The sequence below is a fragment of the Marmota monax genome, unplaced genomic scaffold, assembly GCF_021218885.2.
Source record: "Marmota monax isolate L192 unplaced genomic scaffold, Marmota_monax_Labrador192_F-V1.1 WCK01_AAM20220418_F8-fsc00111, whole genome shotgun sequence".
Classification (NCBI taxonomy): domain Eukaryota; kingdom Metazoa; phylum Chordata; class Mammalia; order Rodentia; family Sciuridae; genus Marmota; species Marmota monax.
In genome coordinates, this window is record NW_026695067.1 from 3,209,501 (window position 1) to 3,232,414 (window position 22,914).

The following is a 22,914-nucleotide window of genomic DNA, read 5'->3' on the forward strand; positions in this document are numbered from 1 at the left end:
GCTCTTGGGCACACACACGAATCCTACTGCCAGGGACGTGCTTCAGCTATGTGGACCCAGCTGGACACACCAGGACATCCTCCACACAGAGACCCGCCCAGAGGCGCACCTCTACACACAGGAGCACGGATGGCCCATAGTGGCACCCGTGTGCTCAGTCCCCCTTGGGCTACTCGGGGCCTCGTGGATGTGTGAGTGAGAGGTTCCCCAAGATCAGCCACTGGCGTCCACATCAGATCCTTAGATCCCTTCCTGGAGGTAAGACTACAGAGGAAGCCCCTCCTCTGCCCCCATCCCAGGCTCCTTGTGGGCCTCTGCCCCAGGGGCTGGGCTGCTGCACTCTCTCCAGCGAGGCCTGTTCCGCACCAGTCCACGCAGGCTGGACACCCCAGCTCTGCCCTGAACCCTGAGGTCCTTGCTGAGGACCTCAACATCCTACGGACCATAAGAGGGGTTCCTTGTGTTCACCCACTGCTTGTGCGACTCGGCCCTGTCTGGGCCTCCGTCTTCATTCTGCCTGCTGGAGGAGCTGCTCCAGGAGCCGGGGCCCCGCACAGACAGAGGCAGCCACAGTCATGCCATCCTCCCGGCCAGCCCTAACCCAATGCATCCGCTTCCTGAGCCCACGGCAGCCCCCAGCTGGGCAGGGCATCCCTTGTCCTCATACATTCCCTCCATGGCCAGCCTGCTTGGTCACCATGCTGGGGAATGCTGCCCACCCACCAGTGCTGATCTGCCCACTGCTCAGTCGACCTGTGGCAGGAAAGGAGCAACCTGGAGGCGACCCTGCAGCGGGTCCCAGCCCTGCTGTCAGACTCAGGGCCTTTGCACAGGCTGTTTCCTCTGCCTGTGGCACTTGTCCCTCTCCATCAGCCTGAACACGCCTCCTCTTCTGCAGTGAGTCTGTTTTGATGCTACCCCTGGGCAGCCACCTGCTGCCCTCCACCTGTCCTCACACGGTATATGAGCACTGCCTGCTGGCCACTTCGCCTTGTGCTGGTCAGGCTTCCATCCCGAGTAGACTCTGGGCTCCCTGCGGGAAGGGCCGGGACCTGCTTATGTCCACAGACCCTCCACAGTGCACGCAGCATCCAGCAAGTGTCGCTGAAGGAATGAGTGATGTGGACACCAGGACATCCCCCTGCCCAGTCCCAGCTTCGAGCTGAGTCACAACTTTGCTCCCCTGGTCTCCGTGGCCCTGCAGTTATAGGCCGGCCCCTAGTTCAGCAAATGGCGTGGTAGGCGTGCACTTTGTGAGGGACAACTGGCTTTCAGGAAGTGTGCAGTGCTCCTGGGGACAGTTGATCACACCAGAGAACACAGGAGGGGACCAGAAAGCTTGGTGACGCAGAGCTCAGTGTGTTGCTGTCACCACTACCCTCATTTGCTGATTCTGGACACAGGGCCTGCTGAGGGGCTAGGATTGGGATGGAGCTGGGGCACAGTCACCTGTCCCAGGGAGCTCACAGAGAACAGGTGCAGGTGGAGGAAAGGACGGAGGGGCTAATGCTGGAGGCCAAGGAGGGCAGTGACTCAGTGGAGAACTTGGGATCCACGCAGCCTGGTTCATGCCACCCACCACTTGGCTTGTGATCTACAGTAGCTCACTTAATCTCCTTGCACCTCTGGCTTTGAACTTTTGATCTCCTGCCTCAGCCTCCCAAGATACTTTCAACAGGGCCTGGGACACAAAAAGCCTTCAAGAAGCCAAAGGTGCCCCTGTTGTTTGTTTCATCCTTCGTTCAGAGCAGCTCCTGCCTGGGCCTGTGGCAGTAGGAGGGGTGGCAGCAAAGCAGGCGGGAGGATGGCGAGGGCCAGCAGCTCCACCGGCCTGGCTGCTGCCTGGCATGGCTTCCTCTGCTCATGCACCCAAGGATCCCACCCAGCCAGGTAGAGGAGCACAGAGGCAGGCAGAATGGTTGGGGGACAGGACAATGGCCCAAGGATTCCCTGGGGACCCTGAAGTGGATGGACAAGGATGGACAAGGACAAGTCTGGAAGCACTGACCGCAGCCCTTATGCTTGTAAGAGCACATGGACGGGGGCCTTGTGCAGTGCCCCATGGGAAGGGGGTGCAGATCTGAGTGTGGTAGGGACCAAGGGAGGGGAGGGCATCCTCCCTGCTGGAGGAGGAGGGCAGAGGCTGAGGAATGCTCTCACCTCCAGTGACCTGGGAGGCCGTCCACGCCACCTCCCCAGGATGTGGGTGCCCTGGCTGAGAGCTGTGGAAGCGGCTCTTCAAGCCAAGCCAACCTGGTAGATTAGGGAGGGGAGGGGCCGTGTGGGGAACGGATGGGACGAAGGGTCTTCCAGTGGGCTATGTTCTAGGCATGCAAGTGCCCCGTGGAGGAGCGGGCGGCAGGGCGAAGAGGGTCTGCTTTCTCCTGCTCGGCCCTCTGCTTCGCTTTCTCCCTACTTAAGCCCCCCACCATCAGCCTTGTCAGTGTGACATTAATGGGTGACATTAATAAGCCAGAACTCTCCCACTTGTCTGCCAGATTGGGCCTTAGCCGTGGAAAAATTGCTAATTACAGCCACAATAAGGAAATATCAGTGATGGACGTCACTATTATTGCCTCCTCTGTCCCTGTCTGTTTATTTGGAGATAAAAAGAACCCTGGGGCCATCTCTCCAGGACACTGCTGAGTGATGCCAGAGGGCAGGAGAGCTCTGTGCAGAAGGGACACCCTCCAGCTTCAGTCATTCATTTCCTCAGGGTAGGGTCTCCTCCACCCAGGGCCCAGGGCTGGGGCTGAGGGCAAAGAGGGGACTAGTGATCTTGCTCCCTGCCCTGGGGCTCCACGGACCTCAGCCACATCTCTTGGCTTCTCTGGGCCTCACTTTCACCTTCTGTCAAATAGGTACAATCATTCTAATCCTGTCTGTCATGCAATGTGAAAGCGCAAATGAGAGGCCCAAGCAAGGGTGGTCAGGCCAAAGTAGCAGCTTTCTAGACTGGAGAAGACAGGGGGAGTAGCTAAGAAACTGGGGGGCACCAACAAAGGGGTAGACATCTCCCAGCTCAGTGAACTCTCAGAAGCAAACATCTGCTCTCCCGACGCCACAGGCATTCAAAATGTGGTAGGAATCAAACACACAGGACAGGGAGGCAGGCTGGCTCGGCTGTGCAGAAGGTCAGGCACCTTCTGGTGCCCCCGAGCCCACAAGGACTTGCCAGGCTTCTGAGTCACAGCCACCCGCGGCGTGAAAGGCCCATCACAGGCTGAACTCACACCCAGGGAGACCCACACCACATCTGGGACCAGGGGCACAGTTGAGGAGCACCTTCAGACCCGGCCCAAGGAGCATGCGCATTGAATGCCGGGCGATCCCAGGCGGAGGCACACTCAGGACCCCACGTCCGGGTGTGCGGACCAGAAGGAGGCAAGCACAGCCCCAAACACGGGGGCGGAAGCACACGTGTATGTGGTGTCTGTGTGTCTCTCACGCATGCGCACACACAGCATCTAAGGCCCAAAGCCCGGTTCTTCCTTGGGAACCTCTCTCTGCTGAGAAGGAAATAAAAAGCCCCATGTAGCCTTCAGGCACATGTGGCCTCTCAAGTCGTGGCCAAGCCAAGCAGCAGCGATTAGACTGGCTGGGAAGAGAAGCCCAGCGTGGCCTGAATATTTCACGGGAGATTTTGCTTCACAGAAAATCCCTTCTTGGCCTCTGTGCACGTCAGGGTATAATTACCCATTAGGTAGCCGAGCAGAAACCCGGGGGCATGCCGCAGCGTCCCGCCATGGCTCGCTGTGCCTCTGCCGCAGGCTTGGTAGTGCTTGGCGAGGCCGTCCCATCTCTCCCCTGCCCACACCGGGCGCAGAGGGAGGAAGACTGATGGGACCTGGAGTGAGTGTCCTAGCTTAGGGTCACTTCTGTCCTAGGTTCTCTACCAGTTCCCAGCTGAGGAAGGGTGAAAGTCTCCCCTCCTTTTGCCCCCACCTCCTCTTCCTTCTCCTTCCCAATCTTTCCTGCCAGCCAAACCGTAGTTCCAGAGTAAAGACAAGGGGTGGGGGGGAGAGATAGGGGGACAGGCCAGTGCCAGAGGAAGGGAGGGAGGACACCTCCATTGGTCCCTGGGGAGCCTGATCCCCACCCCCAGAAGCTCTCTGCCTAGAAAGTGTCCATGCAGGCTAAGCTCAGGTGGCACCCCCTCCAGGGAGCCCTCCAGAGGAGCCATCCTCCAGGTGAGGAGCAATCCTTAGGTTCTGATCAGCAATCAAGGCTGAAAGCTCAGACTCTTACACGGGTCCTGGAGGAAATGCACAGGAAGGAAGGACAAAGGCGAGGCCACAGGGAGGGGGTGGGATTTGAGAACTGCAGAGCAGCACCTTGGCTAATGCACTGAAAACCAAGCGGTTTCCTGACCCAGCAAGTCCATTCCTTGGAACGGCCCCACAGAACTGAAAACACAGGTTCACAGGAACACTGGCCCACAAGATGAACCTTAAAACTATTGTATTGGGGCTGGAGCCAAGGCTCAGTGGTAGAGCACTTTCCTAGCATTAGTGAGGCACTGGGTTTGATCCTCAGTACCACATAAAAATGAAAGAGAGAGAGAGAGAGAGAGAGAGAGAGAGAGAGAAAGGTATTGTGTCCATCTACAACTGAAAATATTCTTAAAAACTATTTTGCTAGGTGACAGAAGCCAGGCATTAAAGGTTGCATGTGATATGACCCCATTTATATGAAATGTCTAGAACAGGCAAATCCAAAAGGAGGAGAGTTCAGTAGTGGCAGCAGGGGCCTGGGCGGGAGAAAATGGCAGTCACTGCTCCTGGGGACAGGGTTTCCTTCTGGGTGATGACAGTGCTCTGGAATTAGCTAGTGGCAATGGTTACACAATCTTGTGAATAAACTAAAACCACTGGATTGTACACTTTAAGATGGTGAGTTTTGTGGCATGTAAATTATGTCTCAATTTTTAAAACCCAAGTTGTTCAAAATGGAACAAAAAATATCCACCAGCCATATGCTTGCCTGAGCCCTCTATTTTTTAACCTATGGTTTGCATGTTTGTCTACCTCACAAGAATGGGAGCTCCTAGAGCTGGCCTTCCTGAGGCCAGCTGTGTCCCCAGAGCAGGTCCTCGAGCCACAACAGTGACCACAGCAACACGCTACCTGGGCCACATTGCACACTTGGCAAACTCCCTCAGGCCGGCTCAGCCCATGTGAGAGTGAGATGAGGCCACTGAGGTCCAGGTTCAAGGTCACTTGCCGTAAGGTCCTGTGGCAAGCTGGAGGCAGAATTGGGAAGAGAAGCTAGGCTCTCTGATGTAGTGTGACTTAGGGCAGCCGGCAGCCAGCCCTGGTGGGCGGAGGAAAGTGAACATGAAGGCAGACAGTCCTGCTGTGGCTTCCAGTCTTGGGATTCCCCAAATGCCTGGGGCCTCTGAATCAAACCCACCTGCTGCGTATGGCCCCGACCTCCAGCCCAGGTCCTGTCTGTCTGTCCCACCGCCAGCCTTACGCGCAGCACTTTCCTCTGCTTCCTGAGGTCTTGCTTCATTGCTCGCTGCCCCTCCCTCAGGGCTCCCTCCTCAGTGAGCTCCGCAGCACTTTGGGAGGTCATCTTGACCAGGATGCAGGAATGGCCGGAGGTGTGCTGGCTGCAGGGTCACCCAGTCTCAAGCCAGAAGCAAGGTGTCTGGTGTCTTGTCAAGGGTCTGACTGGCAGGGGAGGGGCAGGGGCAGTGAGGGGAAGTGGGGGACTGCTTTTGGTTCCAGGAAGGCTAAGCCAGAGTCCAACAGTGGGCAGCTGGTCACCTTTAGACACATGCCAACCCCCAAAGGCACAGCTCAGTGCTTCCGAGCAAAGAAAGGAAGGAGAGAAGCCCCAGCACAGACACCCCCAGCACCCTCTGCAGCGGCGTGGGAAGCAGCAGCAGGGTGGGAGACGGTAGCCACCGGGCACTCACCTGGGCCTCTGCTGTCTTAGTTCAGCCAACCTCTTGGATGACCTCCAAGGTCAGACTGAGCCCTAATCCTGTGCCTGCGCTGAACCTTGAACCTGACCATGGTGACAGACTAAGCCTCAACCCTGACAGGGTGGACTGGCTCTCAGAGAACTAGAGGAGGCTTCCGATGCCTCATTAGCTCTTTTCCTGTTCAGGGAAGGGTGACAGATCTGGTCTATGGGTGTCAGAGACGGGTCCCAGCTCTGAGTGACTGCTAGCAGCTGGGCCCAGGGTGGCTCATGGGCAGCTGGTTTTCTGACCTTTCTTAAACCAGGACCCAACACGACTTCTCTGGTACCCGACACCGGGGGTGTCTAATGGATGCCAGCTCCCTCCCTGAACCCAGGCTACTGGTCTCCTCAGAGAGGCTCCCACTCCCTTCTTCGCCCCTCCGCCATACTGGCCCAGCACCACCTCCCTCTCTCCACAGGGCCAGGGGAAGCTGTGAATTGCTGAGTGTCTGCCCCTTCCCTTCCACCCCACCCTCCCTCAGGCCTTTCCTGACCCAGATGCACATCACACCAGCCCCCACCCAGTGTCCTCAGCTGGCTGTCTGCTAAGCCCTGCAGAGGTGTTAACTGATAATTAAGATGTTAGCTTCTCTTCCAGGAATATTTTGGTTTTAACAGGTTACTTTTGGAAATGGGAAAACCTTCAAGACCCAGCCAAATGGCGGGCAGGGATGCAAGTGGAGTGTATGGGGAGTTTGTGCCTGTGGCCCCTTCAATCTTACTGAGCCCTGCTCCTCACCACCCCCTTCCCTGAGGAGGACAGATGCAGGCTTGGGAGCCAAAGCCTTTCAGTCTCAGCACCACACCTGTGAGGTGATGCCATTGGACAAGAAATGAAACCTTCCCGAATCTCACTCTCCTTGTGTGCAGACGCGGAAATGGAATGCCAACCTTGCAGAATTGAGGTGCAAACTGACAAGCTGACCAGTAAAGCCCCCTGTGCCCAGCACACAGGAGCCCTGAGATACACATGAGCCCTCCCATCCCCCAGTTTCCCTCTGCCTCTCCCACAGTGTGGGTAACTCTTTCCACTCCTCCTGCCTCCTTGAGCTGAGCCTGGGCAATCACTGAGTCAATCCTCTCACTTCCTAAATCTCTCCCCAGGCAAAGATCAATGGAATTGAACAGGGAGGTCTGGACAGACATGAGCCTATGGGGACACTTAGCAGTCGGCAGGCATGGCGCTCCAGTTCAGCAAGGAGAGAACACTTAATAAATACCATCTCAATGACTGGCTGGGCGTTTGGATCCCTACCTCAAGCCACACACACCAGCCCATTCCAGGAGAAATAGAGATTTCAATACTTTTAAATCTTCTAAACAACTAGAAAACAATATAGGACATTTTTTTTTAAAAATCGAGTGGTTCGATCAGAAACTCTAAAGAAAAAGAGTTGCAGATTTGAACCACCAGAACATTTTTGAACTTTCGACGAGTTAAAAAAAATAAAATTAAATTAAAAGAAAAAAAAAGCACAAAAATCAAACCTGTAAATAACTGTTAGCAACACGTAACAAGGAGTTAAATCCTTTAACCTCTTATGCATCAATTTGCTCTTACAAATCAATAAGATACATTTCAATGCCTCCCCGCCACATCACTGAAACCAAGGCCACCTGTGACCTCTGTGTTACGAACGCAAGGATCAATTCTCATCTGCACCCTGCAACCTCTCTTAGCCCATGTGACGTGCTTGAAATATACCATGTTCGTGGCTTCCAGTCCATCACTCCTGCCTGGTCTCACACCCCGTTTTCTGTTCCTCCCATTTCCCAACCTCTAGCTGATGGAGCTCCCAAGTCTGGGTCTCTGGTCCTTCTCTCTCTCTCTCTCTCTCTCTTTTAAAAATTCATTTATTTATTTATTGTAATTAGGTGTATATGACAGCAGAATGCACTTTGATTCACTGTACACAGTTGCAGCACGACTTTTCATTTCTTTGGTCGTACACCATGTAGCGTCACGACGTATGTGCAGTCATACATGACCTAGGGTTCTGGTCCTTCTCTCTCTCTCTCTTTTTTTTTTAATCTACATTCACTCCTTCAATGCTCTCATCCAATCTCATGGCTTTAAATACTATATTCAAGCCGATGACCCTAAGTTTGTATCTCCAGTTGAAAACCCATCCCCTGAACTGCAGTCTCTATGTCCACCTGTCCATTCCACAGCTCTGTATAAAGGTCTGCTGGCATCTCCCCCTGAGCACGCCCAGGCAGGGCTAAATCATGGTGTGCAACATGGGCCCAGGTCTGGTGTAATTCTCTACTTTGAAATTCTGATTTTTTTTTAAAAAAACAAAGGGTCACCCATGGCCATTTTGCTCTGGGCTCCACACATCGCACAGCTGCTCCCATCCACAGATGGGCTTGCTCTGCCCACGCAGCCCGCTCTCTTCCACCGTTCCCTATTTCTGCTAGTGGCACCCCACCCTACAAGTTCAGAATCAGAATCTGAAATGCTCCAAAATCCAAAACTTTTGGGGCACTGAAATACCACTCCAAGTGAAAAAGTTCACACACTGAAACTTCATTTCATGCTCAAAAAACATTAAAAGTATTATGTGAAACTACCTTCAGGCTATGTGGATAAGGAGCCTATAAAACATAAATGAACTTCATGTTTAGACTTGGGCCCCATCCCCAAGATATCTCATTATATGCAAATATTCCCCAAATCTGAAAAAAATCAGAAATCCAAAACACTTTTGGTCCCGAACATTTCAGAGAAGGATTCGCAACCTGTACGGGGCCAGAACTCTAGAAGTCATCCTCAGCTCCCTTCTCTCTCCCACACACCACCTCAGCCAATCTCCCAGCAAGTCCCATTGGCTTTATCTGGAACCTGCACTTGGAATCTGCCCAGTCGTCCCCACCTCCACCCAGACCCCTGGTCCCAGTCCCCATCATGTGCTCCCTGGAGCATGGCAACCAACAGCCCCCTGACTGATCTCTCTGCTTCACAGCTGCCAGGGGATCTGGGCAAAATGTAATTCAGAACCTTCCATGGCTCTTCACCGCCTTCTGAGTAAAAGCCAAAGTCTTCTGGGTGGCCCACAAGGCCCTGCTGATCCCACTCTTGATCCCTTCCTGGCCACGCCCAGTCCCCCACGTTCACCTGGCCCAGCCACAGGGGCCTCTCCACGGGGGTGAAGCAGGGCTGGATAATGGGGATTGAAACGCCCCCCCCCCCCCGCCCAGCCCAGGCCCTCTCGACTCAAGGTCCTCATGCACACTGTTCCCTCAGTCTGGACACGCTTCTCTCAGACATCTACACGACCCTCTCTCTTAAATACCACTTCCCAATGAGGCCTTCCCCTACGACCACATCCAAGTTTCCCATCCCCCGGCTTTTTCCCCCTTTCCTAGCGCTCAGCTCTCACATGCGCAGTGTATTTCACATACTTATCTCTTTTTCCTTGGCTGTCTCCCCTCCACTAGCACAGAAGTTCCATGGAACAGGCATTTTTTTTTTGTCAGTTTTGTACACTGTGAGGCTCCTAACCAAAACACTGTCCAACACATAGTAGGTGCTCAATAAATATTTACTGAATGAATGGACACATGCAAAGAAAAATGAGTAGACGACCCAACAGGAACTGGCAACTGACAGATGAAGAAATAGAAAGAGTCCCAAAGCCCACACAACAGTGCTCTGTGATCCTCTCTTTAATGATCAAAGAAATGTAAAGTAAAAGTATTTTTACTCATCAGATTGGCAGGGACTTAAGTGACTGGTGACGTCCATGTTGGCAAGGGCAAATACCCCTTGCACGGTGGGAGCCTAAGCCAGCACAACCTTCTGGAGCTTATCTGGCCGTATGGAGCAGATCAGATGTGGAAATGCACATGACCTCTGACCCAGGCAGACCACTTCCGGAAACATGAAGGACCCACAGATGCTCAGACTCAGAGGTTCCCTCAGTGAGGGTTATAAATAGCCAACTGCTGGAAACAGCCTAGAAGGCCTCTGATGGGATGAATGATTGATGAAGAATTTACAGACCATCCACCCAAAACATAGAGAAGGAGAGGGAAGAACTCTGGACAAGGCTGATGGTCCACACGACACGCTGTTCAGGGGAAAATCAAGTGGTGGAGTGGAGGGACTAGCACGAGCCGGGGTTTCCCCTGTGAACGTGTTTATAAGTGCCAAGGGGAAAGTCTAGAAGAATATATATCTAAGTAGTTAGTAGTGGTTAGTTAGCCCTTGGGGGAAAGGATTATGGGAAGGTTTCCAATTGTACGCTTTTAGAGTCTTCCAGGTAGGTAAGTTAGGCAGGTCAGGGAAGGATGTAGATAGGTAGGTCAGGTAGGTAGACAGGTGGTTATACAGGTAGGTAGATAGGTAGGTTAGGTAGTTACGTAGATAGGCAGATTAAGCAAGTAGGTATATAGGTAGGTAGGTTAGTTAGTTGGATAGGTTATCTAGGTTCATAGGTAGGTTAGGGTGTAGATAGGCAGGTTAGGTAGGTAGACAAGTAGGCAGACAGGTAGGTAGGTTGGTAGATTAATAACATATGGAGAACATATTACTTTAGTCTCCAGAAAAATGATTCTGTTTGGGGAGAAAACACCTCCTCTGGCCCTGCGGGGGGACATTCCACGCTCCACGTTGGGGCCCTGCCTCGTCTGTGTGGCCTCTCCCCACCTCACCAAACCAAAGAGTTCCAAACCCACAGACGTTCCACTCCTGATCCTGTCCAGCTCCACCCCCGCCTCACAGCACCAAGGCCCCGCCCACCCCACCCCATGACCTCTGCAGCCTGGATGGCCAGAGAGGGACAAGGAACTCTATCACACTCCTGAGGCCAAGGCCGCTGCCCCCACCAGCCCTGGGGACAGCCTGTTGAACCTGGGGTACACAGAAGTGCCCATTGATGAGGGCCCGAGCAGGCCTGGCCAACCTGGCTCCGGCACACCTTCCAACAGGCACTGGAGGTGGCGGACCTGAGGAGGCCCAGCGGATCCAGGAGAGAACTGGCCAGTTGAGGAAGGAGACTGGAGGTTCGGCCCCCCACAGGGATTGCCAGATTTAGGCAATAGAACTGTATGTGCCATGCAATATTTGGGACATTGTTACACAAGCACGTGATTGGTTGTCTGTCTGAAGTTCAAAATCAACTGCACATCTGTACCTTTCTCTGGCCACCCCAATCCCCACTCCATCCCTTGGGGGGACAATGAACCCAAAAGAGAGCCATCAGCTGGGATGCCCAGGAACAAGGGACCAGAAGAGGAGATGGCCTGTTCCTGGTGCAGGGAGGAGCATCCCCTCCGGGAGGAGTACCACAGAGAGTGGGAACTTCCAGAGCACGAGCTGCCAGGCACCGTGACGCAGGGCAGCGAAAAGTCGGAGTGAGAGCAGCGTGGGGGAACCCGGATGCAAAACCTCCTACAGCCGAAGTACTTGGCAGATGTGGGTCGTGCAACAGATCCCAAGCAACCAGACACCGAGCGTATGAAGAGCCTAAGTGGGCCGCAGGAGTGACGCGTCCCCTCCGTGCCCCGGGATGCAGCTGGTGAGGACAGATGGCTGCAGGCTTGGCCCACCTTCTCAGAGGTGGGAAGCACCTCCCAGGGGTCCCTTTGCTTCAGGGGCCTTCAGACCCCACACTGTGTCCCCCTGCCATTGCCCCTGGCCGGGGCTCATTCAGAGGGCCAGCATGATCCTTATGCTCCGAGCCCTCCCACTCCATAGAGGCATGAAGAGCCCACCTGGATCTCACCCTACCTGGGTCAGATGGTGCCTGGAGGCAAACAGACCGGCCTCTGGGGGCCTGGGGAGCAGCAACCTGTCCTTCGCGGTCCCAGCATGCACTGTGGGGAAGAGCAAGAAGGTTAGTGCAATAAATGGCTTCCTGTCACCCGGGGGGCCCCATCTCAGCACAGGTTGCCAGCTCAATCCCATGGCCTAGCCAGCCGGGCTCAGCACTGCCACTACCACAGCACGGGCCTCTCAGCCCCAGCCTCTTTCCTACTCCCTCAGCACCTGGAGCAACCAGCCCTGACCAGACAGAGCCCAGGAGCATCAAACCCCTGGCCTGGCACGCAAGGCCCTGTCCACTTGTCCAAGTTCCTCCCTTCTCCCCATCTCTCAACACCTGCCACAGGCCAGCCCCACTCCTGCCCGTTCTGGTCACACGGATTCACAGAACAGCCTCCCCTTGTCCTCTCTTGAGGTCCGCACTGCTGACTATCAAGTCTGTCCCCTGCCTCTGGAAGCTTCGGGTACATGTCCTGAGCCCCCAGGATGTCTGGCTTCTGCCTCACCAACCCCGCAACACCCTCAGGACCCTGCCTGCACCCCTACCAGCCCTCCTGCTTCAGCCCTTGACTGGCACCCCTCCTGGGGACCACCTTCCTCATGGTGCAGGGCACCCCTCATCACTCCTAGACATGGTCACATCACTCCCAGCACAGCCACTGTCTCCCTTCTCTCTCTTCCTGGACCATACCACCCACACCCATGCTTCATTCACCCTGCACACCCCCTTGGCCACTTTCCATGCCCAGAAGAAGTCCCTTCACCTGGCCTGCAGGGCGCTAATCACTGCACACAAACCAGTCTCCCACCCTCTCTTCCTGCTCACTCGACTCTGGCCATAAGGCCCCTGCCCCCTGCTGTCCTCTGCCTGGCTTCTCTTAGGCCAGGTCTTAATCCAGGCACCTCGTCAGAAAGCACCCCCTGACACAGAGGGTGGGGGGTCCTCCATGACCCACTGCCTGCCTCCGTTACTGATCACGTCCCTGTTTCAACAGTCCCACGGTGAGCTTTCCTCCAGGCAGGCTGACCGAGGTGTAATTCACCCACAGTAAGATCCATCCTTTCTAGTGTGCAGTTCCATGAGCTTCAACAGCTGCCTGCAGTCAGGTCAGCACCACCTCCATCAAGGTATAGAACAATTCTATCAGGTCCCCAAATCCCAAGGGCTGTCCCTTTGCAGTCACATCCCACTCCCAGCCTCTGGCAACACAGATCTGTTTTCTGTCCCTGCAGTTTCGCCTTTTCCAGTGTCTACCAAGGGAGGCATCTCTATGCGGCCTCGAGCCGGGCTTGGTTCACTTAGCACAAGGCACTCAAGATTTATCTGTGTTGTCTCATGACAGAACTTCATTCTTTTTTTCTTTTTTAATTGCTGAGTAGTATTCCATTGTTTATCCATTCACTAGTTAGTTGAAGAACATTTGGATCGTTATCAGTTTTGGGAGATTATGAACAAAGCCAGTACAAATATTCACAGATGGGTTTCTGCCTGAACTAAGTTATTATTTCTTGTGGTAGGTATACCTGGCAGTCGATGGCCAAGTTGTATAGTGAGCATTCTTCTAACTTTGTAAAAAACTACCAAGCTGTTTGCCAAAGTATTTGTGTGATTCTCTCACCAGCAAACTACGAAGGTCCAGTTCTCTATCTTCCACAAGGCTCATGGTATCAATTTTTAAAAATTTTTTATTCTTAATTATACATGACAGTAGACCGTATTTTGGCATATCATACGTATATGGAGTATAGCTTCCCATTCTTGTGGTTGAACATCATGTGGAGTTAACAGTGGCTGTGTGTTCATATAGGAACATAGGAAGGTTATGTCTAATTCATTCTACTGTCTTTCCTATTCCCATCCCCCTCCTTTCCCTTCATTCCCCATTGTCTAATCCAACGAACTTCTGTTCTCTGCCCCTCCCCGCATTGTGTGTCAGCATCCACATATCAGAGAGAACATTTGGTCTTTGGATTTTGGGGATTGGCTTATTTCACTTAGCATGACAGTCTCCAGTTCCATCCATTTACCAGCAAATGCCATCATTTCATTCTTCTTTAAGGCTGAGTAATATTCTAGTGTGTGTGTGTGTGTGACACTTTCTTTATCCATTCATATGTTGATTTCTTTATCTATTCATCTTTATCCATTCATCCTATGTTGGTCATCTAACCAGTTTTTTAAAAGGTCATTGTAATGATACATAGTGGGACCTCAGTGTGGTTTAATTTATATTTCCCTAATAACTAATGATAGGAACATCTTTTCATGTGCTTGAATTTCCTTAGTACCACCACTATTGGAAACTGTCACCTTCATGTAATTATTCACCTGTTCATTTTCCATCTCCCCCACCATCTATGGGAGCAGAGGCCTTGCCATCTATTCTCCCCACACCTAGAACTATATCTGGAACTCGATAGTGGTGGTGGTGGTGGAGGCTGGCATTTATAAACCCCATCATGTGCCCAGTACAATTCTGAGCACTGTGCAAATACTAACCCATTTCATCTTTGCAACCACCCGAAGAAAGACAGGCGCTATCCATATTCCCATACAGGGATGAAAACTGAGGCAGAGAGAAGGCACTTGAGCAAGGTCACACAGTGAATGAGGTGCTGAGCCACATTCGGATCCCGGGGTTTAGCAGGCACAGTCTGTAGTCATAATCAGGACATTATATGGCCTACAACAGCCACTTGTACACCCCCGGTGAGGACAGTGACCAGTAAGCTGTGGCTTTGGCTCTTCTGAAACCCTCGTGCTGATGGTGGTCCTACAACGACCTTGATACCAGAGAATTTATTTCACTGTGCATTAAATGTCAGAATATTCCTTCCATATTTCCTCAGCTCTTCCACAGTTCGCATATGAGAAGCTCTGGCCAAAGATCTGGGAACCAAAGTCATGTGCTTCACGCTGGGCCAAAGCATTTAAGAGCCAGGGCATGACCTCCACCCACGGTCTCCTCCCCATAGTGACTGGAGAGCACATTTCCAGATGGTAGAGCAGCATCCTGGGTCCCTGAGTGACTGCATGGACCAGAGGTCTTCTCATTTCCCACACTGGACGTGGAACGGGAGTACATAAGGAAATGGAGGAAAGAGGAAGGGAACCATCATTGGGTCCTGACTACAGCGCAGCCTTGCCTGTCCTGCCACACTTCCTCTGGCTCTCCGGGGGCACATATCTGTGCTGCGTTTGGTTTGACACACGTTTGGATGATTTTCTGTGTGACTGAACTTAAAGCCCCAGATGGGAGCCTCCAGCTAAGTGAGGTGTCAGGGGAAATAGAATAATCTCAGTCCCCAGTTGAAGAGAACAAGGGGGAGCCTCCAGGCCCTGCGCTGGGATCCGCCAGCCGGACACGTCCCACGTGGTCAAGGGAGGTGTGATTTGAGGCAGGCGGTGGTATCTCCATGACAGTTGGGACCTGGGCCTACATTCAAGGATCCGAGCTTGACTTTAGAAAGGTTGAGGCCTCTTTAGAACTTTCTCTGTGTCTTGGGTCTGGAACCAGTTCTCAGGAAGGCTCTGGGGCCCCCGCTCATCTGCCCTGGATGGGCAGTGTGGGCAGGTGGGGACTGGGGGAACTCCGGGGACTTGGGGCCGCGACGATGATGAGCTGCAAGCTTAACTGTATGTCTGTGTGAACTACCTGGCACTTTGCTTGGCAATGATCACTTTCAATGTTGTGTGCTCCGGGGGGATAGTGAAGAGGACAGGGGAAAGAGGCGGCCCCCCAGAAGAACAGGGGCACTGGCAGCAACCCAGGAAAAGCCCTTAACGTTTGCAGACACCCAGAAATAAATTTGTTTTGCTTTTTCCAAGAAGTGAGACCTGGCTACAGTGAAACACACCCCTCCCCCTCCCACTCCCCCCCCCACCCCTACTCCCTCCCTCCCAAAAAAAAAAACAGGTACAATCCAGGCCCCCCAGGCCATTAGAAAGACTCTTCTATCCTGATGGCTTTCCAGGCAAACTCGAGAAGTTTCTTGCCTGTGAGCGCCCAGTACCGATTCCACTATTTATCTCTGTTCACCCAAAAGTTTGCGTGGGGTTGCACTTGGGCCAGGGTAGCTATAAACTGTGGTGCGCAGGGTGCTGGGGAGGGCTGGGGGAGGGCACTCAGTGGAGGTGGGAAGTGCTTGCTTAAAAGAGAAGAAGCCCCTGAGACAAAGGTAGGCCCAGTGGGACCCTGGGGACAGGGGCTTCTAGAAGGAGACCTTAAAGAATCCCCTCTCAGAGGCACTGGGGTGGGGACTGCTGGGTGCAGCTGCTCCCTGTGGGGGAGGACTGAACAGTACCTCCGTTTTGGTTAAGAATTAAAGGGCGAGGCTGATGCCCCAAACTGGAAACAAAATCAGACAAGGCAACGGCAATCATGGCTTGATATTTTCCTAAGAGGCTTTACTTATCTGGGAACTTGTTTAGAGGATGAGGAATCCAGCGTGGTAAGTGAGTAAAGGCGAAGTTGCCTGGCCGAGGTCCTCACCCAGTTTGGACACCTTGCATCCACGGGTCTCAAGGCTACAGGGTTTGCTCAGCTAAACTCAAGAGGAGAAGCCCTGCTCTGGAATCTGGAATCTGCTGTGCCTCTGCATTTTTTTTTTCTTTTGGTACGGGGACTGAACCCAGGGGCGCTTAGCCCTTGAGCCACATCCCCAGCCCTTTTTGTGTATTTTATTTAGAGACAGGGTCTCACTAAGTTTCAGAGGCTGGCTTTGAACTCGGCGATCCTCCAGCCTCCGCCTCCTGAACCGCTGGGATGACAGGCGTGTGCCTCTGTACCTGGTTGCTTTCTACTTTTGTTCCCTGTCGACTGTCCCAGGGTCCGGAATCTGGGGATGGCTCTTGGCTAAATTAGGGTCAGCTGGGCGGGGGTTAGCTCAGACCCCTGGCTCCAGGAGACCCTCCTCAGGGAGGAAGGGGTTTTAAACGTGAGCTTTCTGGTGTGGTTCTCAGGAGCCGGGCAGTGGTGGATGAGTGCACAGGCTGGTGGAAAATGCCCGAGCAGAATGGCTTGGGGAAGAAGTCCCTGAGGGCAAGCTGAACCGGTTTCCTCTGAATGGTTCCTGCTGATTGGTTGGGCTTTAGTTCAGTGTCCACCAAAGGCTTTGGGACTGAAAACAGGACAGAGGTTCAAAAGCTAATGGTGAAAGAAGTTCCTGCGGGAACAGAAGAGGAGCTGGCACAGGGATGGGGTGAGGATGTGGGGTTGGGGAGAGGAGGAGACACCGAGGTGAGTGGGCACGGTGCCATTGCTGCCACTGTCACCGATATCAGGTAGCACCCAAGGAAGCCCCACCTTGCCAAGGGCTCTCTATATACTGACTTAATTCCAGAGCATGTCTAGGAGGCCACTGTCGTGATTGTCCCCATTTTCAGAATGGGGAGACTGAAGCCAGAAATGTGAAATGACTTGCTTCATAAAGAATGGGGCTGCACCTCAAACCCAGGTACCAGAGCTCCAGCAACCGTCCCCAAGAGTCCCTGATGACATTGGGTTGGTCACATTGGAAATGAAAGGAAGCTCCTCGATGCCATATGCAGGAGTCATGTCTATGGAGGGTTAGATCTAAGTTGGCTAAAAAAATCTTCTCTCTGCCACTGACCAGCTCTGTGACCCTTAGCAGGTTACTTCACATCTCTGAGTCTGGTTCTCGTCTGTCAAGCCATACTTCATAAGGTAGCAGAGATCAAAGAGACGGCAAGCGACCCAGAGAGCGCAAATGGCTCCTATGTTAGTTACCTGGTACAGATACTCCCCAAGAAGTGGGCACCCTCCTCCACGGAGCCACAGGACAGATGTACCCTCTCTAGAATCCCCAAGATGCTCTTGGAGCACGCACATGTGTGTGCACACATGAGGGCTCACATGTAAGTGCCCCTGTGCACCAGTCCTGACTCCAACTCAGGGTGGGGTGGCCTCAGCCGTCCCCAAGCCAAACACCCGAGTATCACTCCAGGGTCCTTCCTCTTTCCCTCCCTCAGCCTCACATCCACGGTCAGCCATTCCAGATCCCGTCTCAAACTCATCTTCTCCCCCATTCTCCCACAGCCCCATCCTGCCCCATCCCCATCCAGTGGAGACCTAAGGGTCTCCACTGCATCTGTCCTCTTGCTCTCTGTCCCCCCTCCGCCCACTGCCACTCATGGGAAATCGGAACAACCTCTCCCAGTCACAGATCTGACCTCATCCCTCTTCTGCTTAAAAACCCCTCACAGGAAGTCTAGCCAGGCCAGATGCAGAACTCAGAAGCCCAGAGGAGAACTCTGGCAGATTGGACTAAATAAAGATCTACAGCTTCTCTATGGCCAAAGGTACCCTAAACAAAGTTAAAAAGACAAACGGCCGACTGGGGACACTATTTCTGCACACAGGACAGGGGAAAGTTTTAAAATTCCTGTTATACTAAAAGCTCCTTTATAACAATAAGGAAAAGGCTAAAAGAAAAGAAAAATGGGCAAAGGATCTGAACAGTCAATTCACAGAGGAAAAATACAGATGACCAATAACTGCAGGGAGAGATGCGCGGCCTCACCGGGGAGAAGCCAACTGAGTGCCGGAACCAGAGAGGGACTTTTCTAGAGAGGCGAAAATTAACCAGACTGATAATGTCCTGGACAGTGTGGGGAAACGGTCACTCTCAGAGACCAAGGGTGGGCGTCTAAACTGGCCCAATCATTTGGAAAAGCAAAATGGCGGTCACTGTCAAAATTTAACAAGCATACTCTTTCCCGGCAACTCCACATCTAGAAATCTATCCTATGGAAATGCCTACGTGTGTCAGCAAGATATATCTACAAGGATGCTCACGGAAGCATTATTTGCAAGAGTGAAAAATGGAAGCCAACCTAAATATCCATCAACCTGGGACTAGTTACATAAATTACACTCTGTTCAAACAATGGAATATTAGGCAACGATTAAAAAGAACACGGCAGATCTGTGGTGTCGTGACATTGACAGATGCCACAATACACTGGCGAGTGAGAAATGGGACTTGTAGGGTCATGCTACAAAATCCAATTCCACCTATTTAAAAAAAATACATAACCAATGTTTGTAAAGGCAGATAAAAAGTTCTAGAAGGAGACACACCAGACCAATAATAGCGGGACCTTGGCAGAGGGCAGTGTAAGGGCCAAAGGGGACCTTCCTATTTTACAGGATACGCTTCTGCTTTGGGGCAGGTTTTTTTTTTTTTTTGCTTGAGTAAATACCTGCTTGTCCCTCTTCCTGGAATTCCCTCTCCTGCCCCACCTTCCGGAAACCTTCCCTGAACCCTCCACCGCCACCACCACACACCCTGCCTTCGTGGGGCCACTGCTCAGGCAACAATGGTGACAGGTGACATCTAGGGAGTGCACGCTGTCAGGGGCTGTTCTATGAGCCTCACTTGATCCTCCTGCAACCCTCGGGTGGGTCTGTCAGCACCTCATTTAACAGGTGAGGCCTTTGCACCTGCTGGGCTCTCAGACTGGCCCTGAGCCTGTGTGCCCTGCACCTTCCCTAAGGCCCTGGGCAGTGGAGGGCACAGAAGTCCCTGGAGCTGGAGTCGCCCCTCTCACCGGGACAGGGGCTGGTCTCCTCGGGGATGGTGGGCAGGGCTGAGACTAACCCTGCGAGGGGCCAGAGGACCCAAGACAGCAGAGGAGGAGCAGCAGGCAAGGGAAGGGACGGTTTGTAGAGGACTCCAGTTATCTCCTGAGCACTTACTGTGTGTCAAGCCCTGGGAGTGACTGGCCAGGAAGTGGGGGGCAAAAAATACTCCCCTGACCTCAAGTCTGCACAGAGGCCAGGATCTAAGAGGGGGCAGGCAGGAAGCTGCAGATGGGGTCCAGAGGAGGGGGCGGCCCTGGGGGGCCCAGGCAGATAGGGTGTCCACAGAGGCATCAGGACGCAGACTAAAAGGCTAAAGGCACATGGGTGGAGGGAACAAGAGGAGAGTCCCTCTAGGGGACAGGGACAGCTGGAGGGGGTGCTGGGAGTCACTGGTTTTGTCCAGAGCACAGGACAAGGTGGGAAGTGGCAGGGGATGGTGGGGGGGAGGAAGATGGGGGGCCTTGAAGAGAGGGGGGGGGAGCTGCCCGGCCACCCAACACGTCACGGAGGGGCTGGCTGGAGCTGGGGACCTGGGCAGCCCCACTTTGCAGTCAGCAGTGTGACCTGGCCTAGTTCCCGCGCCTGGCCACCTCACCTGTGGATGTGACCCAGCTTCAAGGCCAGGGGTTCAGAGCACCTGGAACCCAGGGAGGGTGGTCCCAGGGGACCCCACTTAAGTACAGAGTGCTCCTGCCTCCCCAGGTCCCCTGTCCCTGGGAAATAACACAACGCGTGTGCTGAAGAGTCAACTCCAGACAATGCGATCCCAGGCCCTCTGCCTTCTCGCAACATGAGAGGCGGAGCTTGTGACCTCAGTTCCTCTGCGGGGGGGGGGGGGGGGGGGGGGGGGGGGGGGAGGAGGGGGGGCGGCTGGGGTGGCTTCAGATAGGTCTTCAGAAAGGGCTGAGCCTCGGAATGAGAGAAGGGGTGTGGGGTGTCCGAGGGAAGAAAGCAGAAGACTTTCACTCGTGGGTCAGTCCCTCAGCCCCATGCCCAGTCCCTGCCCCGCCAAGGCCCACCTCACTTCCCCCACCCTGACCCCAGCTGCAGCCGGAGACCCCCACCCACAGCCCTGGCTGCCAGTCTGACCAGCCAGGCTCCTCTGAGTGGCTCCCCGGACCCTGCCAGGGCCCAGGCTGTGTCCACCCAGGTGGGGGAGAAGGACGGGCAAGAAGCGAGACCTCAGCTCTCAGCTAGCTCCCCGGGGACACGGGACACGGGACACCATGTGCAGCCTGGAACAGCCCCGCCTGGCTGCCTCAGGCCCAGCAGCACCCACCAGGGCTGCACTCGGTGTCCTCCTGTGTGAAACGGACATACGAGCCTCCCTTGAACGGTGTCCTTACCAGCCCAGTGTCCAGCATGTGGTCACCCCTGACTCACAAGTTCCTTGGTTCATCATGACCTGAGGGTCATGGCCAGTTCTAGGGTGGCCACCAAGTCCTGCAAGGTGCCACCCTCCTCACTCCTCAGTGGCCCTGATTCAGCCTCCAGCACCTCCACCTCCCGCCTGCTTCCCGAGGAGGACTGCTCTAAATGAAGATCCACGGGCCACCCGTGCCCTGGGCCACCCCCTCCTGAGCTCTGGTCACTTGGTGCTCTTATCTCTGTTTTATTTGGTAACTTTTTTTTTTTTTTGGCCTCCCCCACCAGCCTTGTGGGCAGGGACCGTGCCTGGTTTGCCTTGGCCATTTCCGAGTGGGCTCTGGCACAGCAGTCCTGCCCACAGGCAGCAGAGCTGGCAGGATGGTCAGCCAGGGCCACCCACTCCTCCCACCCAGCTGGCCCAGTGTGTGGTCAGAGCTCAGCCTAGGACCAGGACCATGGTCCAGTCTGTCCAGGATCAGGGCCCACTGTGGGGCCAGGGTCAAGCTCAACAAAGGACGTTTCCCGCCCACACTGTGCAAGCCCAGGACTCTCCCAGCTTACCTGCTGCTTTGAAAGTAACCCGTCCCCTCTGGGGGACCAGGTCCTGTCTTCTGGGTCCCTACTCTGCCTGCCCTCACCCTGACTGACCCAAGAGTGTCCCCTCCAGAAAGCTCTGCTGGATTCCCAGCTGCCCTCTGCCCTGGCCACTGCCTGGCCACAGCAGAGGAGCTGGAGGAGGAAGTGCTTCTCCACACCTGCCCTGGGCCTCCAGGAACCAGCGCCTGGCCAGCCTCCCGGGGACCTATCTCCAAGCCCAGAGGGGGACGTACTTTGTGGGTGGTCTCAGATTTCTTCCTTACCCCCCACCTCTGTGAGCCCAGATGATCAGGGCCGACCCAGGCCTGGGGGAACCTGCAGGCGAAGGTGCCGGCTGGCTGGTGGCACTGAGATGTGCCACCTGAGCTACCTCCTCCTGCCAGGGACGGAAGTCCTCCCCCTCCTTTCCCGCACCCCTTGCTGACCCTCCTGTCTGGCAAAGTCGGGGACTGGATCCTTGGGCCCCGGGTGACAGTCCCTGGTGCTTGTGAGGCTCAGAAACAGGAGCTGGCTGGCCTGAGTGGACATCAGAGCCAGGCTGACTCCGGAGGACGCGACGCCAGGGTGGGGCAGCGTCGCCCTGACCCGCCGCCCACTTGGCCAAGCAGCCCACTGCCTCTGCCGGCTGCTCTCAAGCATGGGGTCAAGTTGGTTTGCTGGCAAGACACATGGCTCTCATTTTAATTAATTAAAGAAAAATCTAATCACTGCATTAAACTTCTCATTACTCCACTTGAATACCCGTTAAGTAAATTTAATTACCAGAGGATTGGGTTTCCCAGCCTCTTTCATTAGCTTCTGATAAGACGGGGAGGGAGGAGGGAAGAGGGCTGGGAGCGGAACAGTGTGGTTCCCAGCCACGGAGGGCAGGGTGGGCATTGTACCAGGCCACCATGGTCAGGCGTTGGTGTCTCCTGGGAGACAGGCCCCACCCTGGCCCGGGGAGAACCCCCACCCCAGCTGGCCCCAGGAAGGCAAAGACCTCACATTTGGCTACAGTCGGTGTCAATGTCTTGTTCACCACCACTCTTGGTGATTTAGACCTGTCTCCTCCCAAAGACTCTGAGGCTGCTGAGAACTATACCACAAGCTAAAAAGGAAGAGCAGAAATCAGGACAAGGAAAACATTGGAAGAAGGAAGGCAAAACAAGAGAAAAGATTATTGGGCAACTGCACCCTGAACACTTATCAGAGATGGACCACCAACTGTCTACGAGCTTCCTAGCAGTCAAGGCAAAAGGAGCAACACCCTTCGGCACTGATGCAGGAACCAGTAGAATCTCTGTGAGGAAAGGCACACTGAGCCGTGGTCTTCCTACCTGGAAGGGGAGATGACCACTGGCTGGAACAGTGAGCAGGCGCTTCCTGGAAAAGAAGGGACCTGAAGTGGCCCTTGAAAGACAGGATGGGGGCTGGGGCTGGGGCTCAGTGGCAGAGCACTCGCCTCGCATGAGTGAGGCCCAGGGTTCGATCCTCAGCGCCACATAAAGATAAATAAAATTAAATGTATAAGAAATACCATAACATTACAAAAGAGAAAAACAGGGTGGGTAGAGAGCCAGGAAAGGCATCACAGGTCGGGGAACCTCAGGGCTGAGCGCT

The 22,914-nt window shown here is 54.1% G+C and overlaps 1 protein-coding gene across 4 annotated transcripts in view; it reads right to left on the bottom strand.

Moving 5' to 3' along the window:
• The window catches only part of Lingo1 (leucine rich repeat and Ig domain containing 1), a 192,308-nt gene that overhangs the window by 47,980 nt on the left and 121,414 nt on the right, over positions 1-22,914 (bottom strand). For all 4 annotated transcript variants that reach the window (XM_058573804.1, XM_058573805.1, XM_046428120.2 and 1 more), the window contains one exon: positions 11,708-11,793. The gene's annotated coding sequence lies outside the window, so the exon portion shown is untranslated. The remainder of the gene's footprint in view (positions 1-11,707; positions 11,794-22,914) is intronic.